Source organism: Eptesicus fuscus, chromosome 1 (assembly GCF_027574615.1).
Source record: "Eptesicus fuscus isolate TK198812 chromosome 1, DD_ASM_mEF_20220401, whole genome shotgun sequence".
Lineage (NCBI taxonomy): Eukaryota > Metazoa > Chordata > Mammalia > Chiroptera > Vespertilionidae > Eptesicus > Eptesicus fuscus.
The window spans coordinates 89,038,805-89,061,807 of record NC_072473.1 but is presented as its reverse complement, the minus strand read 5'-3'; the positions used below and the strand labels follow the sequence as shown (position 1 = coordinate 89,061,807).

Here is a 23,003-nt window from a genome sequence, read left to right as displayed (position 1 = left end):
CTCTCACTACTCCTGTTCAACATAGTATTGAAAGTACTACCCATTGTGATCAGACAAGAAGAAGAAATAAAAGGTATACAAATTGGAAGAGAAGTAAAACTGTCCTTATTTGCAGATGACCTGATATTGTACATAGAAAACCCCAAAGACTCCATAAAAAAATCTACTGAAATTAATAAATGAATTTGGCAATGGCGCATTACATAAAATTAGCACCCAGAAGTCTGTGACTTTTCTGTACACCAATAATGAACTCACAGAAAGAGAAATTAAAAAAGCAATCCAATTCACCACTACAACAAAAAAATTAAGATACCTGGGAATTAACTTAACCAAGGAGACAAAGAACCTGTACTTAGAAAATTTCAGGACACTAAAAAAAGAGATATAGGAAGACATGAACAATTGGAAGAATATACCATGTTCATAGATTGGTAGAATCAACATCATTAAAATGTCCATAGTAACCAAAGCAATCTATAAATTCAATGCAATCCCCATTAAAATACCAATGGCATACTTCGAAGAACTAGAAAAAATTCTCCAAAAATTCACCTGGAATAAGAAAAAAGACCCCGAATAGCTGCAGAAATTTTGAGAAAGAAGAACAATGTTAGAGGGATCACAATACCAGGTATCAAGCTATACTACGAAGCCACTGTTCTCAGAATGGCCTGGTACTGGCACAAGAACAGACATATAAACCAGGGGAACTGAACAGAGAACCCAGAAATCAACAAAAGCCAGTATGCTCAATTAATATTTGACAAAGGAGTCAAGAGTATAAAATGGAGACAAGACAGTCTCTTCAATAAATGGTGTTGGTAAAACTGGACAGATACTTGCAAAAAAATGAAACTAGACCACTAACTTAGACCATACAAAAAAAAAAACAAACTCAAAATGGATAAAGGACTTAAACGTAAGATGGGAAACCATAAAAATCTTAGAAGAAGCCATAAGTACCCAAATAACAGACATTTGTTATAGCAATATCTTTACTGATTCAGCTCCTAGAGCAATGGAAACTAAAGAGAAAATAAAGAAATGGGACTACATCAAAATAAAAAGCTTCTGCACAGCAAAAGAAACCATCAACAAAACAACAAGAAAGCCCACTGCATGGGAGAACATATTTGCCAATGTTATCTCCAATAAGGGTTTAATCTGTAAAATTTATAGGGAACTCATACAACTTAACAAAAGGAAGACAAAAAATCCAATCAAAAAATGGGCAAAGGGCCTAAATAGACACTTTTCAAAAGGGGACATTCCGAAAGCAAAGAGACATTTGAAAACATGCTCAAAGTCACTAATTTTCTGAGAGATGCTAATCAAAACAACAATGAGGTACCATCTTACACCTGTCAGAATGACTATCATCAACAAACCAACAAACAACAAATGCTCGAGAGGATGCAGAGCATAAGGAACCCTCTTGCTTTGCTTGTGGGAATGCAGGCTGGTGCAGTCACTGTGGAAAACAGTATGGTGTTTCCTCAAAAAATTAAAAATGGAACTGCCATTTGACCCAGTAATACCAATTCTAGGAATATATCCCAAGAAAACAGAAACAACAATAAGAAAGGATATATGCACCCTTATGTTCATAGCAGCACAATTTACAATAGCTAAGATTTGGAAATAGCCTAAATGTCCATCAGCAGATGAATGGATTAGAAAACTGTGGTACATCTACACAATGGAATACTAAGCTGCTGTAAGAAAGAAGGAATTCTTACCATTTGCAACAGCATGGATGAAACTGGAGAGCATTATGCTAAGTGAAATAAGCCAGTCAATGAAAGATAAATACCACATGATCTAACTCGTTTATGGAATATAAAGAACATTATAAACTGTTGAACAAAATAGAGGTAAAGAAGCATCGAACAGACTGTCAAACTATAGGGGGAAGCTATGGGAGGGTTGAGTGGGGGGTGGGGGGTGTTAAAAGATCAACCGAAGGACTTGTATGCATGCATATAAGCACAACCAATAGACACAAGACACTGGGGGGTGAGGGCAAGTACTGGGTGGTAGGGGAAGCCAGTGGGTGGTCAATGGGGAAAAAATAGGAGACATGTACACTACTATTTGTAATAACTTAAACAATAAATTAAAACAAACAAACAAAAAAGCAAAAAACCAAACCAAAAAAAGGATTGAAATAATATCAAGCATCTTCTCAGACTACAATGCCATTATATTAGAAATGAACTACAATAAAAACAATCAGAAAAAGTTAAACACTTGGAGGCTGAATAGCATGATATTAAACAACGATTGGGTTATCAAAGAAGAAATTTAAAACATCCTGGAAATGACTGAAAATGAAAACACAGCAATCCAAAATCTACAGGACACAGTGAAAACAGTCCTGAGAAGGAAGTGCATAGCATAACATGTCTACCTCAGAAAAGAAGAAAACAACTTAAAGAATTAGAAAGAGAGCACCAAGAAAATCTGAGAGTGAGCAGAAGGAAGGAGATAATAAAGGTCAGAGTAGAAATAAATGACATAGAGACTAAAAAACAAAACAAACAAACAAAAAAACCCAACAATACAAAAGATCAATGAAACCAAGAGTTGGTTCTTTGAAAGGATAAACAAGAGTAATGAATCTGTAGCCAGGCTCACCAAGAAGCAAAGAGAGAGGACTCAAGAAAAAAATCAGAAATGAAAGAGACGAAATAACAACAGAACCCACAGAAATACAAAGGATTGTTAAACTATATACATATACTATGGACAACTCTATTCCATCAAACTAAACAATCTAGAGGAAATGGACATATTCTTAGAAAAATATGACCTTCCAAAACTCAACCAAAAAATAAAAAAATCTCAACAGGTCAAAAGCTAAGGAGGAAATTTAAGTAGTCATCCAAAATAATACAGCAAACAAAGCCTGGGGCCAGATGGCTTCACAGGGGAGTTTTACCAAATATTCAAAGAAGAACTAAAACCTATCCTCCTCAGAGTATTTCAAAAAATTCAAGAGGAAGGCATAATTCCAAGCTCTTTCTATGAAGCCAGCATTACCCTAATCCCAAAACTAGATAAAGACACTACAAAGAAAGAGAATTACAGGGCAATATCCCTGATGAACATAGATGCTAAAATCCTCAACAAAATTCTAGCAATTCGGATCCAGCATTACATTAGAAAGATCATACACCATAACCAAGTGGGATTTAATCCAGGGATGCAAGGCTGGTGCAATAACTGCAAATCAATCAATGTGACACATCACATAAACAAATTGAGAAACAAAATCACCTAATCATATCAATTGACGATAAAAAGGCATTTGACAAAATCCAAAATCCTTTCCTGATAAACATTCTCAATAAAGTGGAAATAGAAGGATCATACCTCAACAGAATAAAAGCCTTATATGACAAACCTACAGCCAACATCATACTCAATGGAAAAAAACTAAAACCATTTCCACTAAGAACAGGAACCAGACAGGGATGCCCACTTTCACCACTCCTGTTTGACATTTTACTAGGAAATGCTAGCCATAGCAATCAGACAAGAAGAAATAAAAGGCATCCAAATTGGAAAAGAAGTAAAATTGTCATTATTTTCTGATGACATGATATTGTACATAGAAAACCCTAAAGACTCCATGAAAATACTACTAGAATTAATAAATGAATTCAGCAATGTAGCAGGATATAAAATTAACACCCATAAATCTATGCATTTTTATACACCCATAGTGAACTCACAGAAAAAGAAACTAAAAAAAAAAAATTCCATTTACCATTGCAACAAAAACTAAGATACCTAGGAATAAATTTAACCAAGGAGGTAAAGGACCTGTACTCAGAAAATTACAGGTCACTGAAAAAAGAGATAGAGGAAGACATAAAGAAATGTACGAATATACCGTGTTCAAGGATTGGTAGAATCAACATCATTAAAATGTCCATACTACCCAAAACAATCTATAGATTCAATGCAATCCTCATTAAAATGCCAATGGTATACTTCAAAGATGTAAAACAAACTCTCCAAAAATTCATCTGGAATAAAAAAAAAGTCCCAAATAGCTGCAGCAATCTTGAGAAAGAAGAACAAAGTTGGAGGGATCACAATACGAGATATCAAACAATACTATGAAGCCACTGTTCTCAACACTGTTTGTTACTGGCACAAGATCAGACATATAGACCAATGGAACAGAACAGAGAACCCAGATATCAATCCAAGCCATTATGCTCAATTAATATTTGACAAAGGAGTCAAGAGAATACAATGGAGTCAAGTATCTTCAATAAATCTTGTTGGGAAAATTGGACAGATGGTCAAGTATCTTCAATAAATCTTGTTGGGAAAATTGGACAGATACATGCAAAAAAAATGAAACTAGACAACCAACTTACACCATACACAAAATAAACTCAAAATGGATAAAGGTCTTAAACATAAGATGGGAAACCATAAAAATACTAGAGGAATCCATAGGCAGCAAAATCTCAGATATATGCCGAAGCAATTTCTTCACTGATATAGTTCCTAGAGCAATGGAAACTAAGGCGAAAATAAACAAATGGGACTACATCAAAATAAAAAGCTTCCGCACAGCAAAAGAAACCATCAACAAAACAACAAGAAAGCCCATTACATGGGAGAACATATTTGCCAATGTTATCTCCAATAAGGGTTTAATCTGTAAAATTTATAGGGAACTCATACAACTTAACAAAAGGAAGATAAATAATCCAATCAAAAAATGGGCAAAGGACCTAAATAGACATTTTTTGAAAGAAGACATACAGAAGGCCGAGAGACATATGAAAATATGCTCAAAGGTACTAATCATTTGAGAGATGCAAATCAAAACAACAATGAGGTATCATCTCACAACTGTCAGAATGTCTATCATTAACAAATCAATAAACTACAAGTAATGGAGAGGATGTGGAGAAAAAGTAACCCTTTTGCATTGCTGGTGGGAATGCAGACTGGTGCAGCCACTGTGGAAAACAATATGGCGTTTCCTCAAAAATTAAAAATGGAACTTCCATTGGACCCAGTAATCCCACTTCTAGGAATCTATCCCAAGAAAACAGAAACACCAATCAGAAAGGTTATATGCACCCATATGTTCATAGCAGCACAATTTACAATAGCTAATATTTAGAAACATCCTAAGTGCCCATCAGCAGATGAGTGGATTAGAAAATTGTGGTACATCTACACAATGGAATACTATGCTGCTGTAAAAAATGAAGGAATTCTTACCATTTGCAAGATCTTGGATGAAACTGGAGAGCATTATGCTAAGCAAAATAAGCCAGTCAGTTAAAGATAAATATCACATGATCTTCCTCATTTGTGGAATATAATTAACAACACAAACTGATGAACAAAAATTGAATCAGAGTCATAGAAGCATTGAACAGACTGTCCAAACTATGAGTGGTGGTATGGTGTGAGGTGTTTAGATATCACCCAAAGGACATGCGTGCATGCATATGAGTATAACCAATGGACACAGACACAGGGGTGAGGGCATGTGCCAGGGGTTGGTTGGGCAGAGGTCATTGGGGGAAACAGGAGACTTATGTAATATTTTAAACAATAAAGAGTTTAAATTAAAAAATACGTGTTGTATTTTGTCAAATGCTTTTGCTGTTTCTATTGATATGACCATGTGTTTTTTGTTTTTCCATTTATTTATGTGATGTATAACATTTATTGATTTGTAAATATAGTACCAGCTTTGTATCCCTGGAATAAATCCCACTTGGTCATGGTGTATGATCTTTTTAATATATTGCTGGAACCAATTTGCTAATATTTTGTTGAGGATTTTAACATCTATGTTCATTGGCCTACAATTTTCTTTCTTTTTTAGTGTCTTTATCTGGTTTTGAAATTAAGATGATGTTGGCCTCATAAAATAAGCTTGGGAGTCTTCACTCTGCTTGAATTTTTTAGAATAGTTTGAGAAAGATAGGTGCTAGCTCTTCTTTGAAAGTTTGATATAATTTCCATGTGAAGCCATCCAGTCCAGGACTTGGTTTGTTGAAAGTATGTTCATTACTGCTTTAATTTCATTGATTGTAATCTGTCTATTTAGATTTTCTCATGATTCCTGATTTACTTTTAAAAGATAGTCTGTTTCTAAAAATTCATCCATTTCATCCAGATTGTCCAATTTGTTGACATAATATTCATAATATTTTCTTATATTTCTTTGAATTTCTTTGGTGTCAGTTGTTACTTCTTTTTTATTTCTTTGGCATCTTTCCTTTCCTTTCCTTTCCTTTCCTTTCCTTTCCTTTCCTTTCCTTTCCTTTCCTTTCCTTCCCTTCCCTTCCCTTCCCTTCCCTTTCCCTTTCCCTTTCCCTTCCCCTTCCCCTTCCCCTTCCCCTTCCCCTTCCCCTTCCCCTTCCCCTTCCCCTTCCCCTTCCCCTTCCCCTTCCCCTTCCCCTTCCCCTTTCCCTTTCCCTTTCCCTTTCCCTTTCCCTTTCCCTTTCCCTTTCCCTTTCCCTTTCCCTTTCCCTTTCCCTTTCCTCTTCTCTTCTCTTCTCTTTTCTTTTCTTTTCTTTTCTTTTCTTTTCTTTTCTTTTCTTTTCTTTTCTTTTCTTTTCTTTTCTTTTTAACTTCTTGATGAATGTGGTTAATGGTTTGCCAGTCTTGTTTATCTTTTCAAAGAACCAGCTATTGGAGTCATTTATATTTTATACTGTTTTTTATATACTCTATTTTGTTTATTTCTGATCCTATCTTTATCATTTCCCTTCTTCTACTCACTTTGTGCTTTCTTTGTTGTTCTATTTCTAGTTCACTTAAGTGTAAAATTAGACTGTTTATCTGACATTTTTCTTGTTTCTTGAGGTAGTCTTGTAATGCTTTTATTTTCTCTCTTAGGACTGCTTTTTCTGTGTCCCATAGATTTTGGATGTTGCATTTTCATTTTCATTTGTTTTTAGGTATCTTTTGAGTTCTTCCGTCCTTGATCTCATTTTTAACCATTCGTTGTAACATATTAGTTAGCCTCGATATCTTTGTGTGTTTTTCAGGTTTTATTTAAACATTGTGATTGATTTATAGTTTCATATCATTATGATCAGAGAAGATGCTTGATATGATTTCAATATTCTTAAATTTATTGAGACTTGTTTTGTGTCCTAACATGTGGTCTATCCTAGAAAATTTTTCATGTTTACTTGAAAAGATTGCATATTCTTCTGCTTTGGGGTGAATACTCTGAAGATGTTAAATTCATTTGATCTAATGTGCCAAGTAATGCCCTTCTTTGTTGATTTTCTATCTGGAAGACCTATCCAATTATGTTAATGAGGTGTTAAAATTCCTGCTATGACTGTATTACTGTTGACCTCTCCCTTTATGTCCATCAAGATTTGCTTTATATATTTAGGTGCTCCTGTGTTGGGTTCCTAAAAGTTTACAAGGTTTATATCCTCTTGTTGGATTTCTCCCTTTATCATTATGTAGTGTACTTCTTTGTCTCTTATTATAGGCTTTGTTTTAAGATTTATTTTGTTATAATAAAGTGTTGCTACACTAGCTTTTCTTTCTATTTCAATTTGCATGAAATATCTTTGTCAACCCCTTTACTTTTTGTTTGTGTATATCTTTTGTTCTGAAGTGGTTCTCTTATAGACAGCATATGTACCAGGTCTTGTTTTCTCTTCCATTGAACTACTCTATATCTTTTTATTGGAGCATTTAAGACATTTACATTTAAAGTGATTATTGATAGGTGCACATTTATTGCCATTTTATTCTTTTAACTATGTTCCTCTGTTGTTGTTTTTCCTCCTCCTTTTCTTCCTCCTCCTCCACTTCATCCTCCTCTTCCTCCTTCTGGAAGGCTGTTTATTATTTCTCATAATACTGGTTTGGTGGTAACAGACTCCTCTAGTCCCCCCCCCCCACCCCCGGGAAGCTCTTTATTTCTCCTTAAATTTTAAATGATAGCTTTGGTGGGCAAAGTTGTCTTGGTTGTAGGTCCTTGATTTTCAACATTTTGAATATTTCATGCCAATCCCTTCTGGCCTGAAGTGTTTCTATTGAGAAATCAGCTGACAGTTTTATGGGAGCTCCCTTATATATAACTAACTGTTTTTCTCTTGTATCTTTTATGATTTTCTCTTTGTCTTTAACCTTTGCATTTAAATTGTGGTATGACTTAGTGTAGACCTTTTCAGTTTTATCTTGTTTGGGACTCTATGTGCTTCTTGGACTTGTGTGTCTTATTTATTCACCAGATTAAGGAAGTTTTCTGTCATTATTTCTTCAAATAGGTTCTGATTACTTGCTCTCTCTCTTTTCCTTTTGGTATCCCTATGATGCAAATGTTGGTATGCTTCATGTTGACCCAAAGGTCCCTTAAACTATCCTCATTTTTAAAATTCTTTTTTTCTTTTTATGGCTCTGGTTGGGTGTTTTCTGCAACCTTGTTTTCCAAATCACGGATTTGATCCTTTGTTTCATCCACCTTACTATTTATTCCTTCTAGTGCATTCTTCATTTCAGATATTTTATTCTTAATTTCTGACTCCTTTTTATGGATTATCTGTCCTTTTTTATGCTGTTGTATTCCTTATTAAGTTCCGTTGTAGTTCTCACTAAGTTCCTTTAGCATTTTTTAAATCATTTTTTGAACTCCATATTTCATAAATTTCTTGCCTCATTTCATTTAGCTCTTTTTCTGGAGAGTTATCTTGTTTATTCACTTGGTGCGTATTTCTCTGTCTCCCTTTTTGGCTGCCTCTTTGTGTTTGTTTTTATGTACTAGGTAGATCTTCTATGAGTCCCAGTCTCAGGAGGGTGGCCTTACATACATAGTAAGTGTCCTGTGGGTCCCAATGGAACATTATCCTTGATCACGTGTGCTGGGTGCTCCACAAATATCCCTTTTGTGAGCTATATGGGTCTTCCTATTGTAATTGATTTTTTATTGCTACTGGCCCATTTGTGTGTGGCCTCAGGTGCTGACTGTGAAGGCCAACCCTGACCACAGTGTATGACCTATTGTATAGGTGCTGACCATATGAAGCATAATTCGCTCAGCCATGTCTGGTGCCTGCCAAGATCTCCCTTTGTATATGCCACTTTGTGAAGTGAATTGTATCCTGCTCTGATGTTGTATGAAGTTGGTTGCTAGGTGTGTTGGTTTTGGGGTGTCTTGGGAGGGACTCTGTTGCAGGCTAATGTCAGGTGCTGCCTGGGACTGGCCCTGGGCAACTGTTTAGAGCTACAGAGAAATCCATAGTTTGTGGCTGCCTCTGCTGGGCCTGGAAAGTATGCATGGAGAGAACCAAGCTCTTACCAGCACCAGGCCAGGGGTAGATCAGCAAAAGTCCCAAGGCACCCCAAATTCTGCCCGCCTTCTGGCTACCTGCTAGACTTAGTCACTGAAAGAGCCTCTAGCAGTGTTCAAGTTGCATGAGGTAGATTCTCAGTGAATCACCGGGTAGGGGCATGTAGTGTTCACTGGATTGATACAGGTTTAAAGTTGGTGCCAGTTCTCGGTCTGAGGCCAGTCAGCAGATGTCCCACAGCACCTCAAGTCTAGATGCCACTTGCTGGATCCTTGCACACTTTTGTGTTGGGGTGGGCGTCTCAAGAAGTTGTCAGGATGTGGTCAGCAGACTTTATCAGGCCCAAACTGACCTAATTTTAGTTGTGTTAAGAGAGGGTTCTGCACTAATTGGGTATGTGAGGAAAAAATGGTCCCTGTTCTAGAGCCACACAATTCAGTCTGTTATAGATTCTACCAGGAGGTGTATCTCAGCAGGGTAGGTCCACTGGGAGTTTGGAGGATAGGGCTAGTGGATTTCCTGTGAAGGGGATGTGCCTGTCAGACTTGGGGGAAGATGGGGGCAGAGGCCTCTGCCTCGGAGCCACACAATTCAGTCTGTCCCAGACTCTGCCCAGACCTCAAGTTCATGGGAAAGTGGGGGGAATAGCCCCTGCCTCAAAGAAACACAACTCAGTCACTGACACCCCCTAAATCTGCCTAGATACTTCTGCCCACACAGCTGACTCCTCAGCAGTACAAGCTCTGCAGGGTGGGGTGACAGGGAGTCCAGAGGGTAGAGCTGTTGCCTTCCCCTAGGCTGTTGCTGTATGGATGGGAATGTTCCACCCAAGAAAGATTGCAACTTTGGTGTGAGAGTGATTCAGCATAGGGATCCTGCTGGCTGTCCCTTCAGTTCTCTCCCCAGAGCCACACACCCTAGTCTCTCCTTATGTGACTCTAGCCTGGTCTGCCCTCCTTCTCCCAGAACCTAAGGTGAATCTCTGAGAACCATATTTTGTGCATTGGCCCTTTAATTGTGCACCTGTGTCTCTAGCAGTCTCCTATATCTTTCTCGTGGACAGAATCCATGCTGATTTTTGCAGCCAGATGTTATGTGGGCACCTCTTCCCAGCTCTAGTGCTCTGAATTGTGGAGCCTGGCTTGGGGTTGAGGGCCATGCTTCTCAAAGGGAACCTTTGTAGGAGAGATATCTCTCTAGAATCTCAACCACTGCCCATGACAGTGGGGCCAACCCTTTTTGCTTCTCCAACTTTCCTACCAGTTTTGATGCAGCTTCTTCTGTAAATCATTCATTATAAGACTTCTCTTCAGTTAGTCTTCAGTTGGTTATTCAGATTGATTGCTCTATATTTTAGTTGTAATTCCAGTTTGGTCCTGGGAGGAGGTGAGTGTAACTTTTAAAATTGGAAAAAATCGAATTTGTCTTTTCTCTTTCATTGTTTATGCTATTGGTGTCATAAATAAGGAAATGTTGCCATATGCAAGGTCATGAATATTTACTCTTATGATTTTTCTAAGACTTTTATAGTTTTGGCTTTTATATTTAGATCTGATTTATTTTTAAATTTTGTATGTGATAAAAAAGGAAGGGAAAACCATTTGTACCAGCATGGTATGCAGTACTCTAACAACATGATAGTAAAGGGTGACATTCAGTGTCCAAACTAATGTTTCTTGGAAGATAAAGCAATCAGGGAGACCAACAAGATTAACTTAATGGTATGAAAGAGTTAATATACTTGTACCTAGGCAATCAATAGCTATTCAGGCATAGATGCCATGACTGTAGAAGTTTACCTGTGATGCAGGCAGATGCAGATGGTCTGTTCAGTTTTTGGTGAGATATGCAAATTTCTTATGCTGTTTTTAAGTGGAAAATCATAACTCAGTTGGGGAAGAAACAGTGAAACTCTTGGCTTCTTTTTGTGAAGGGGACTTAAGATATCTCTAGACAGGATATAGGCTTCAAAACCTATATGCTTCCCTGCTGAAAAGGAGGCATCCTTTTTTTTTTTTTTTTTTTTTTGCATCCCTTCCTTCAAAGACAGTGAATATATTTGAAAATGAAAAGACATTTGGAAAGAGTAGGAGATAATAAGCATACAATGGTGTGGCTCAGTGGTTGAGCATCAATCTATGAACCAGGTGGTCACAGTTCCATTTCCAGTCTGGGCACATGCCCTGGTTGTGGGCTCAATCCCCAGTGTAGAGCGTGCAGGAGGCAGCCTATCAATGGGTCTCTTTCATCATTGATGTTTCTATCTCTCTCTCTCTCTTTCTCCCTTCCTCTCTGAAATCAATAAAAATATATTTTAAAAAACATACAATGTTTACATTATTTTCCCCCTGAGAATTCTCCTAATTTTCCTCCTTTCCTCATTTCATGGAGACTTTTTTTTCTAAAAGTCAAGAAAACCGTTTTCTTCAATGGTGTAACAGAATCCCCAAATCCCACTCCTGGCCCTGCTTGGCCATTGGAAGTTTCAGTGTACTATCTCCTCAAGTTCAAGACAAGTGGTTTGCAATTGCTAGGTTAGGATGAAAACCATGTCCACTAGATACCGTATAGGTTGCTAGGCTAATAATGTCATCAATGCTAGGGTAACTTCTCTTAAAGCTGGAATAATCACACATTCTGCTGTTTAAAATTTGATTTCATGATTTTAGTATTATTTATCTGAAAAAAATCAAGATGGAACTAATTTGAATTTTCAAAAACCTTAAATCAGATGTTATTCTTTATTGTGCTTGTTTACATTTTTCTTGCATAATTAATATAGCACATTATGGTCTCAATTAACATTATTTTCTACAACTTAGTCTATTTGGCTAGGTGACATTTTCTTGATGCTATTGCCAAAAACTCTAGTGGGTATATGTTTTAATTTGGTGTTTCATGTGCACAATAAAATATTCTTCTCTAATTTACAACCAAAAGATGAAGGCCATTCTGAAATATAATATTTTCAGCCATAGCTGGCGCAGCCTCAGTGCTATACACCTTTAAGTGCAATTAGCTAGGCTTTTAAAATCTAAGTTGCTTGTGGCTAAATGATGGTCTCACATGTTTCTGCCTGTGTGGCTTGGGTGGGTGGAGATAGAAAACAAAATCAATCTCTTTCTCTGTATTTCATAAAAAAGCTGCACAAGATGGTATTTCTCTACTAAATGTGAAAGTCTTCTGTTCAGGCATTCACATTTATCAGAGTTGATAATTTAATTTTCTGCATTCATGTGTCTAATGTGAAAGATGATTAGAAATGATTTCATAACGAGAAAATGCTGAAGATTTATCATTAGCATTTGGTGAAATGGTGGTTTACATATTTCAATTGATCATCCTTTTGGGGCCACATATTCCAAGGTCAGAGAAAAAAATATTCCATAAACAGTTACCAACACATTTTTTTAAAATTAAGATTTTGATAAGTTTTTATTGAGCTTGTTAAATCTGCTCAACTAGACAATCCTTTGATTTGGTGATCCAAGCAAATTCATACCTTTAGCAAATGTATCCTTATTTTCCTCATAAATATAATGAACTGTCAGTTGTCTCAGCAGTGACTCACTTGAGGACCACCTTATATGATATCCTGTTCTTATTAGAGAGGATACCCAGGACACTGGTAATGCAAACTTTTATTTCATATACAACAGGTATTTAGTTTCTCAGCAGTACATTTTGCCCGGAGTAATTTATCAGTTCATTTCCAACCCCCTCCAAGCAATGCATATGAAAATGATTAATGATTATACCTTTATTTTTATTTCTTTTGAAACTGCCAGCCTTGACTATTTACAGAAGATCATTATATTTTTATAGATCTTAAGCACATCTGCTGAATCAGCAAAGCAAAGAGCTATAGCAATTTCACTGATTATAGCTGCATCTTTTAGATATTGCAAACAAAGATTACCAAATCACTTGGGAGAGGGGGGAGAGGAAGACTGTGTATGTTTTAAAGAAGGGTAAATACAGTGGAAGGTTTTTAAAATATTGATGTTATAAGCTGTAATAAAGTGGAGCTTCAAGGAAGCCCCACCTCCCTAAAAGTCCCCCAAATGCAGTACTTATCCAAATGAAATTTTGCTATTTTAACTTTAAAACCCGAAGCCAAGAGTTGGAAGAAATATAAGTACACTTTCTCCCCCAGGGATGCCATCTCCTTTCTTATATATTGTTTCCCTGGTGGCATTAGTTTCCCATGTACAGCTTGTAGGTCTGTTTCATTGAAGCTCTGATGATCATATCCTTTCTCAATGAGTCCTCCTATTCTACTCATTAAATAACTGGTTTTGTTCTGAGAAGCCTCAGCATTATCTGTCTTTTTTTTTTTTAATCCTCACCCGAGGATATGTTTAGAGAGAGGAATGGAAGGTGGGAGGGATAGAGGGAGGGGGAGATCAGTTGCCTCCCATTCCCACCCCTACCAGAGATCAAATCCACAACCTAGGTATGTGCTGTGACAGAGAATTGAACCTGCAATCTTTGGGTATGTGAGGACACTGTGACCAACAACCATCTGGCTAGAGATCATCTGCCTTTTTGCATGGAGATACCAAAGACTTTAAGTTGACTTTTTAAACATTTTTTTCACATTAAAAATAATCATATTCACCCCAGTTTGGGGTTGAACACTTCTTGAGATTATATATTCTTATCACATAGGCTACTATTAAGCTCTTATTGAATGTGGCTGTTTTAGCAGATAGGATTTGATTTGACTTCTCATAGACACAAATACAAAACATAATTAGCTAGATAGCCTGAGATTCAACTCCTCAGGTTACCCTTTAAATTTGGGCTGAGAAAAAAGTACAGCAGTTCCTGAATAACGTTGTTTTGTTCAATATTATTTCATTATAATGCTGATGAAGTGGCACAGGAATGTAACTCTTGTTTATATCAATTCCTTTATGGTAAATTTTATTTCATTATACATCATTTTACTTAAAGCCCCAGAACCTACCTACAGCATTAAGTGAGGACTTATTGTATGTGCTCTGGTATAGCAGAGGGAATGAATACCTGCTTTGGTTCTCTTCTCATGGAATCTTCCTCTTAGATAGGATTCCTCTGTAGGCTTATATTGGAATCAGTTCCAGTAGATGATTTCTCTGGTCCTTTGTAAACTTAACCTTGGATTTCAGGGACATGGCTGGTAATAGGATAAGGGCGACTAGCCCTGGAAGCCAGACAAGTGGGTGGAGTGTGACATACTAGTATATCTAAGTATAGACGGTTGAAGGGTGGAAAATAGTAAGTCACTTATGGAAGGTACTGGGGAACTAGGTAGGCAGCCATCTTGTAGAGTCTGAGGTGTGTGAAGAGTGGTGTTGGGGGCTAGTGAGCAGTTCTCAAAGACCAAAGGTTATCTGTTCTCTGCTGTGTCCTTCTATCCTTGTAAGATGCAGCCTGTCTTGGGACTACAAGGTTTCATAGCATGAATTCAGTCAGAGACTCATATTATCAACTCTGTTCCAGAATGAAGCACTGACAAATAACAAATGCTAGAATTTTCTCTAGGTGTCATGTCATGCCATTATGAATACTGCACCTGACTGTATAGAAATATATCTCCCCATACCATCCTGCTTCATTTTCAACATTAATGCTGACATTCTTAGAATTTTCTGCTCTCCTCCCTGCCCATGGAAACAAATTAGCTAATGGGGTGCTGATCCAAATCGAGCTGGCATTTTAAGATTCACCAACAACATGGAATGCTTCTTATCCACCAGCTCCTGATGAATATAAAATTAAAACCATGGAACAGCCCAAATCTGTTTTGTCAACTGAGGTGGGTTCAAGGGGGCTTGAGAATCATTTTTCAGCTTCTCTTGTTTTGATTGCCCCTTCATACAAGAAATTCTACTTTCAGAAAAGCATTTTTTGATTAAGTATGTTATATAAACAGAAAATGTGTGAGAGAAATGGTCTTGGCACCAGTAAGAAAGCCTTGACTAAACGTGGTTACCTAGTGTTCAAAGCCTAGTGTTCAGTACTTCACTAAGCCTTCAGCCTCTGGAGTTTTTGCTCCTGCCTCTCCTTCATACACCTTGTCTCATTCTCCAAATTTACTCACATTCTACTTATGGTTTACTAGAGGCCTAGTGCATGAAAATTCATGCACTGGAGGGAGGAGTCCCTCAGCCCAGCCTGCCCCCTCTCACAGTCCAAGACCCCTCAGGGGCAGGAGGTGACCCGGTGATCAGGGGAAGGCGATGCCCCATCACAACTCTGCTGCTGCCACTGCTGGCAGCACAAGCCTCGGCCAGCCCTGGTTACCTGAGCCTGCTGCCATCCGAGGCTTGCATGCTCCTTGGGCCAGCCCTGGGCGGCTGGGGATCTGAGGGGACAGGGCACTGCCATCTTGTGGCTGTGGATGCCACCATCTTTGAGGGTGTGGCAGTAAATTAGCATATTCCCTCCTTATTGGCTATAGGCGCCACCATCTTTGAGGGCAGGGCAGTCAATTAGTATACTTCCTCCTTATTGGCTGTGGGTGCCACCATCTTTGAGGGCAGGGCCATCAATTAGCATATTCCCTCCTTATTGACTGTGGGTGCCGCCAGCTATGCAGATGGGGCAGTCAATTAGCATATTCCCACTTCATTAGATAGGATAATGCACCTCTGCTGTGAAATGCAGTGATCCCTCTAGCTACAACAAGGACCCTCCTCATTGCCTTTACAATACTCATCTTCACCATAACACTCGTGATGACTCTTACCCATATTTAATTTCCTTTCATGTTCTAGTTGTCTCATTTGAGTATACTTCAAGTTCTTGGTAATAATGTAGCTTCATCAAGGCTGGGAGACTATAATAAATCTTTTTTTGTGGCCTCCAAGTACTTGAGAATACTGTGAAGACTAAAGGGGGTTAAAATGAGTCAGAGAGTATGATGGGGATAGATATTTGCCAAAGAAAAGGGATCTGAGATGGGAAATGTTTACTCTTTATGGCAACTGACAAGTCATCACTTGTTAATCTAACAAAAATCTTTTTGTCCACTTTCAGTATTTTCTTTCTGATGTCAAGCTTTTCCCAAGGAAGTCTAACTCTCCTGGCATAGTGTTTTAGTTCCTGCTATCTTGAAACCACTTGCAGTTAGGATGACAAAGCAATCCAGGTGGCCACATGCTACATAGTTCATTTCTTATATCCATTTCAAAACATTCTCCTTTCAAATCTCTGGGAATGCATATATTCTATTTATGTACTGAATATGGATGTTTCTTCCCTAAAGAAACGTGATATTCCAGAAAGCTGTTTTATGAAGGTTGTTTGAATATAGAATTTCAGTGGGATAGCTTCTGAAAATGAAGACCAGACTAGCTATTTCTGAATTCTGTTTAGATGTGATTATATTTAATACTTCTTAAAGAACAATAGAAAAGTGACACTAAGTGAAATGGTTTGTTTTTTATCTTTCTGGCAGCTCTGAATTTCTGAGACTATAAATGAGATTATGAGTCTTGCTGATTTGAATTACTAAATACACTGCACTGAGTGGCCAGATTATTATGATCTCTGAATGCATAATAATCTGTCCACTCAGTATAAATATATATGAGGCCTGGCGTATGAATTTGTGCATGGGTGGGGTCCGGCCAGCCTGGCCAGGGGGAGGGGACATGGGCGGTTGTCCGGCCTGCCTGCTGGTCGAACTCCTGTCGAGGGGACAATTTACATATCAGCCTTTTATTATATAGGATATACACTGAGTGGCCAGATTATTATGCATTCAGAGATCATAATAATCTAATCTGGCCACTCAGTGTATTTATTCATTTCATCTTGATGTCTTGATGCTAATTACCTTTTTTTTTTTTTAGTTTAGCTCATCACTATTTTTTCCTGGATTAGTAAAGCAATTTCCTCTTAGGTCTCCCTTTCTACCTACAGTCTTCCCTCTAAATCACAACTACCAGGGAGCCACCAGAATGATATTTCTAAAACACAACTCTATGTCGCCCTGCTTAAAATATATCCATACCTCTTTTTTACCTATAGGATAGAGTAGAAAAGCTCCATAATCTGGCCCTGTTTTCTATCCAGATCTGCAGCCTGCCATTCCTCAACTTACTCTTTATACTCTAGTACTACCAAACTGCTTACAACATAGTCTTCTTCTCTGTGCTTTACAGGATCTTCCCCTCTATCTAAAACACTTTTATTTCTTATGTTTTATCATTTATGATTCATCTCACATGCTATTCCTTCTTGGCTACTTCCCTGATCTTTGCCTGTCTTTAGGTGCCTATCCTGTGGGATCTCTTGGTACTTACCATCATTTGACTTTGTAATTCTTGAGGAGTTTCATTGGTCTCCTCATCTGAGGCAATGTAGCATAATTCTTAAATGCACAGTCTCTGGAGCCAAACTGGCTCAGTCTAAATCTTGGCTTCACAACCACTGACTAGACATAATACTCCACACCCTATCCCGTCTCATTTTCACCATGAAATCTGATCTTCCTTAGATGTAGGCAAGTTGCTTGACTTCCATATTCCTCAACTTTCTCACTTGTAAAATGGGAATAATAGTGGCTTTCTCATAGGGTTGTTGTGATGAAAAAGGTAATTAATACATGTGCAGTGTTTTAGAATGTTTCCTGGGACCTTGTAAAGACTTAAACATTAACTATAATTATTAATTGTACACCCAGAATCTAGCACTGTACCTAGCACACAGTAGGGGTGTAGTAGGGGCTTATTTGATATAAAGCATTTTTTAAAATTGAGGTTAAATCCACATAACATAAACATAACCTTTTTGAAGCATAAAACTCAGTTTAGTATATTCACAATGTTGCATTACCAGTACTTTTTGCCAGTTCCACAACATTTTCATCACCCTTAAAGGAAATTGCATACCCATATACTCATTAAGCAGTTTCTGTCCAGTTCCCCTCCTACCAGCTATCATGCAAGTAAAGTTTGTGATGCATTTCCTACAGGGGATATTATAAAAATGTGATGTAGCTAGACCACAATACAAATAGAGTTTAACTTCATAAATACCACAATAATAAAAGATTGACCCTTGGGATTTTGGTTCACACACCCCTGGATGATCAGGTCTCACGAAAGGATTTTCTAAGGCCAACAGCCTGGCGCCAAGTGTTCTGCCTTTTTCTTTGAATAATACAAGATATCTTTGAAGGGGCACAAAAGTAACATTTTCCCTTCAATCGGGGACTTTAGAAAAAAGGCATTCCACATTGTATAAGACGTGCTTAATGCAGTCTGGCATTTTGAAGGCCACCATCTGAAGTATGTAATGATAAGAGAGAAGACTCTAGAGCAGGTGCTGTTGACAGCAGCATTCCTGTGTGCCATCCCTGGCTCAGTGACTCCAGAATGACATTGGGTCCCTGTTGAAAGAGCCATTCAGGCGATCTGCTGCCCACCAGCTAAGTCCATGCATATTCATAATTGAGAACAAAACTGCCTTTAAAAAGGTCTTTTTGACATTTATTAGGACTCAGTTATAGCTTTTGATTTCTCACTGTTTTCATTGCCAGCAGCTGCCACATTTTTGATCCTTTCAAGTCCTGTTCCACTCATATATGGAGACCATTTCCTGCCTAGTCAGTGCATGCGTGTGTGTGTGTGTGTGTGTGTGTTTATGACCTCTGTGGCAATTAAACTCTATTCCAGTTTTAGGCTTACCTAGTATATTGATAATATGATTACCCCCATCTGACATTCTAGAACTCAGACTGTAAAGATCTAGCTGTTACCTCGACTTTGACCTTTTAGAACCCCAAACCTTGATATACACTGAGTGGCCAGATTATTATGATCTCTGAATGCATAATAATCTGGCCACTCAGTGAGTATATATACATATACATATATACATACATACATATATATATATATATATATATATATATATATATATATACACACACACACACACACACACACACATCCTACCTAATAATAGACAAATATGCAAATTGACCATACCTCCGACACATCCACAAGCCACGCCCACAAGTCATGCCCACCATCCAATCAGAGCGAGCATGCAAATTAACCCAAACCAAGATGGCTACAGCCACAGAGAGCAAGGTTTCCTAGGTAAGAGAGGAAGCCAAGCTTTCCATCTGCCCTTGCCAGGCCTAAGCCTCCACTCAAGCTACAAAGTTTCAATTATAGAAGGTAAACAAATTCAAACAAATGGCAGCAGAATGGAGCTTGAGAGAGCAGGCCAGGGTTGCCGCCGGCAACAGGGAAGCAAAACTTTCCGAACACCCTGGCCGGGCCCACCCGCTTAAAGCAACAAAGTTTCAATTATAACCCCAACACAAATGTCTGCCAGCCTCCGAGGGAGCCCCAGGCTTGGCTCCGCTCCAGGCTGCAAAGTTTCAATTGTAGAAGGAAAATAAATTCCAGATACCAGCACCTCCGTTTGGGTTGCCAGCGGGCATGGCCAGCCTGCAAACCACCACAGGCCCCTCGCTCAGGCTGCCCAAGCCTGAAGGGAACCCCACCCTGATCCAGGACACCCTTCAGGGCAAACCAGCTGGCCCCAACCCCTGTACCAGCCCTCTATCCTATCTAATAAAAGAGTAATGTGCAGATTGATCACCACTGCAACACACAATATAGCTGCCCCCATGTGGTCAAAGATCCTGCCCCCATGTGGACACAAGATGGCCACCACAAGATGGCCAACAGGAGAGGGCAGTTGGGAGGCATCCGGCCTGCAAGGGAGGGCAGTTGAGAAGGACCAGGCCTACAAAGGAGGGCAGTTGGAGGTGATCAACCCTGCAGGAGAGAGCAGTTAGGGGTGACCAGGTAGGCAGAGGAGGGAAGTTGGGGGTAAACAGGCTGGCAGCAGAGTGGTTAGGGGGTGATCACGCTGGCAGGCAGAAGCGGTTAGGGGCAATCAGGAAGGCAGGCAGGCAAGCAGTTGGGAGCCAGCAGTCCTGGATTGTGAGAGAGATCTCCGACTGTCCATTTAGGCTCGATCCCACTGGTGGGATCGGGCCTAAACGGGCAGATGGACATCCCTTGAGGGGTTCCATATTGGCGAGGGTATAGTCTGGGCTGAGGGACAACCCCCCTCCGTGCACGAATTTCGTACACCGGGCCTCTAGTATACATATATATATACACATATATATGCACACATATATACATATATATATATATGTGTGTGTGTGTGTATACACACACACATATATATATGTGTGTGTATATATATATGTGTGTATATATATATATAGATTTTTAAATGACACTACCTTTAACACAGAATAATATATATATATGTGTGTGAGTGTATATATATATATATATATATATATATATATATATATATATATGTATATACCTGGCCAGGGGGAGGGGACATGGGCAGTTGGCAGGCCTGCCTACTGGTTGAACTCCTGGTCGAGGGGACAATTTGCATATTAGCCTTTTATTATATAGGATATACACTGAGTGGCCAGATTATTATGCATTCAGAGATCATAATAATCTGGCCACTCAGTGTACTTGTGTTGATTTAGGCCATCACAGGGGATTTATCTCTTAGCTTTTTGTTTCTAGCCTCAGAGTCCTGCTGTCTGGCCTTTTCCTCATTCTTAGAAGTTTGACTTTAGCACTGCCTGTATTCTTATGTTAGAACATATTTTAGATTTACCTCAAACAAGAGATATTGTAACATTCACAAATAAAAAAAAGTATTTTCTTTAATTAATTTAAGTAGTTAAGTAGGTTATACAGATCTGATTATATGTACACACACACACACACACACACACACACACACACACACCCTATCTAATAAAGATGTAATATGCAAATTGACCATCACTCTGTGACAAAGATGGCATCGCCCACAGCCAATAAAGAGGGAATATGCAAATCGACACAACAAAGATGGCGGTGGCCAGGCCAGGATGCTTGAGTCATCACCATGGTGACGACGCAGGCATTCTGCCCCACCCTGGCGCTCTGGGCCTCTGGGCAGTGCGTGCGTGCAGGCACCAAGCAGCTGGGGTGGGGTGGGACACCTACTATGGGGGGGCGGCGGGGGGTGGAGGGAGATACAGGAGGGCAGCAGGTCTGGAGCGAAGGCAGAAAGTGACTCCGGCTGGAGCGAAGGCAGAAGACGGCGGCCAGAGTGAAGGCCCAGGTCCCGGGTGCCAGAGGGAAGCTGGTGCTGGCAGCCAGGGGAAGGAAGGCCTATTCTTGCACAAATCTTCATGCATCGAGCCTTTAATCTTCATGCATCGAGGGGAAAATCAAAGAAATTTATTCTGTGTTAAAGGTAGTGTCATTTAAAAATCTATGATCAGATTCACATTTATTTTCTAACTAGAGGCCCGGTGCATGAAATTCGTGCATGAGTGCAGTCCTTAGGCCTGGCTGGTGATTGAAACATGAGCATCTGGCATGGAAGGGCAGGTCCCAGCTGACTTCTGGGCCCTGGGCAGTATCTGGGCCCCCGGGCCAACATGCGCCTCCTTCCACCTGAGTCATGGTGCCTGAGTTCCCACACAGAAATGTAAGTGTGGCCGGACACTGCATGCTGAAGTGCAGTGAAATGATCAGATTTCATTCTAAATCCTGGGTTTCCTAGCAGCACTGCATGAAAGCCGGACACGCAGTGCGCTCTCGCCCATCTGCCTCACAGACTGGTTCCTGCATAAACCCACGGGGAGCCCGACCAGCCTGCGGTCCCAGTGGCTATGGCCTAGCTCAACCGGAAGAGGCCAAGCAGGTTTGGGGCAGGCTCCTCACAGGCACCTGGCACTGAGCATGGGGGGGGCTTCGCCAGCACACGAGCCCTGGCGTACCAGGGGAGGGTAGCAGGGGGAGTGAGAGCGATCTCGGCAGACACCCCACATTCTCACCGTACCTCTGTGCCCATCACCCCCGCCCCCAGTTAGCCAGTGAGAGGTTGCACCCCCCCCCCACCCGAGTGCCCTGGAAGGTTGGTCACCACCACCCCACCTCCAGTTCCCCATACCAGCCTGGGGCCTGGCCCTGATCAGGCAATCAGGGCCTGCTGGCCACTGGTTGCCATCTGCGGGTCGATTGGTCAGGGCTGGGCCCTTAGCCCAGTGCCCTCAGTGCCTGGGTGCTGGGCAGTGGCCCCGTCCCTCTGCCATCTGCAGGGAGATTGAGCCCCCGATTCCTCCTGCCTTGGCCTGATGCTGCCCGCTCTCCTGCTCCACCATCCTGCCATGGTCCTGCTCTCATCAAGGCCCATTAGGGCTGGCAGCACCTCCACTGCCGCCCGCTGTCAGCGCCATGTCGCTGACGCCTGTCATGTTCCGTGCCACCTCCTGGTGGTCAGCACACGTCATAGTGAGTGGTCAAACTCCTGGTTTCTCAGTTGAACTCCCAGTCAAACTCCACCTGAGGGGACAATTTGCATATTAGTCTTTTATTATATAGGATTATTATATAGGATTACTTAAGGTGATACAATTCAATCAGTACATTTTTTTAATGCCTCATTTTAGAAAGTTTTTTTCCATCTAATAAAATGGATGTATTTTGAATCAATTGGATTTTTCAGACCCTGGAAATCTACCCTTTTCTTAATTAGATAAGGAGAACAATGAAACTCCTATTGCAATGAAACTTCTAGGCAGTAAGAATTTGCCAGGCTCAGTGGTTCTCTGTTGTATAAAATACATAAAAAAAGAAA

General features: G+C 39.8%; 1 pseudogene; it reads right to left on the bottom strand.

The window, feature by feature from the left end:
- LOC103299988 (nascent polypeptide-associated complex subunit alpha-like) overlaps nucleotides 1-22,620 on the bottom strand; it is a 28,147-nt pseudogene extending 5,527 nt beyond the window's left edge.
- Between the last annotated feature and the right edge of the window lie 383 nt (nucleotides 22,621-23,003).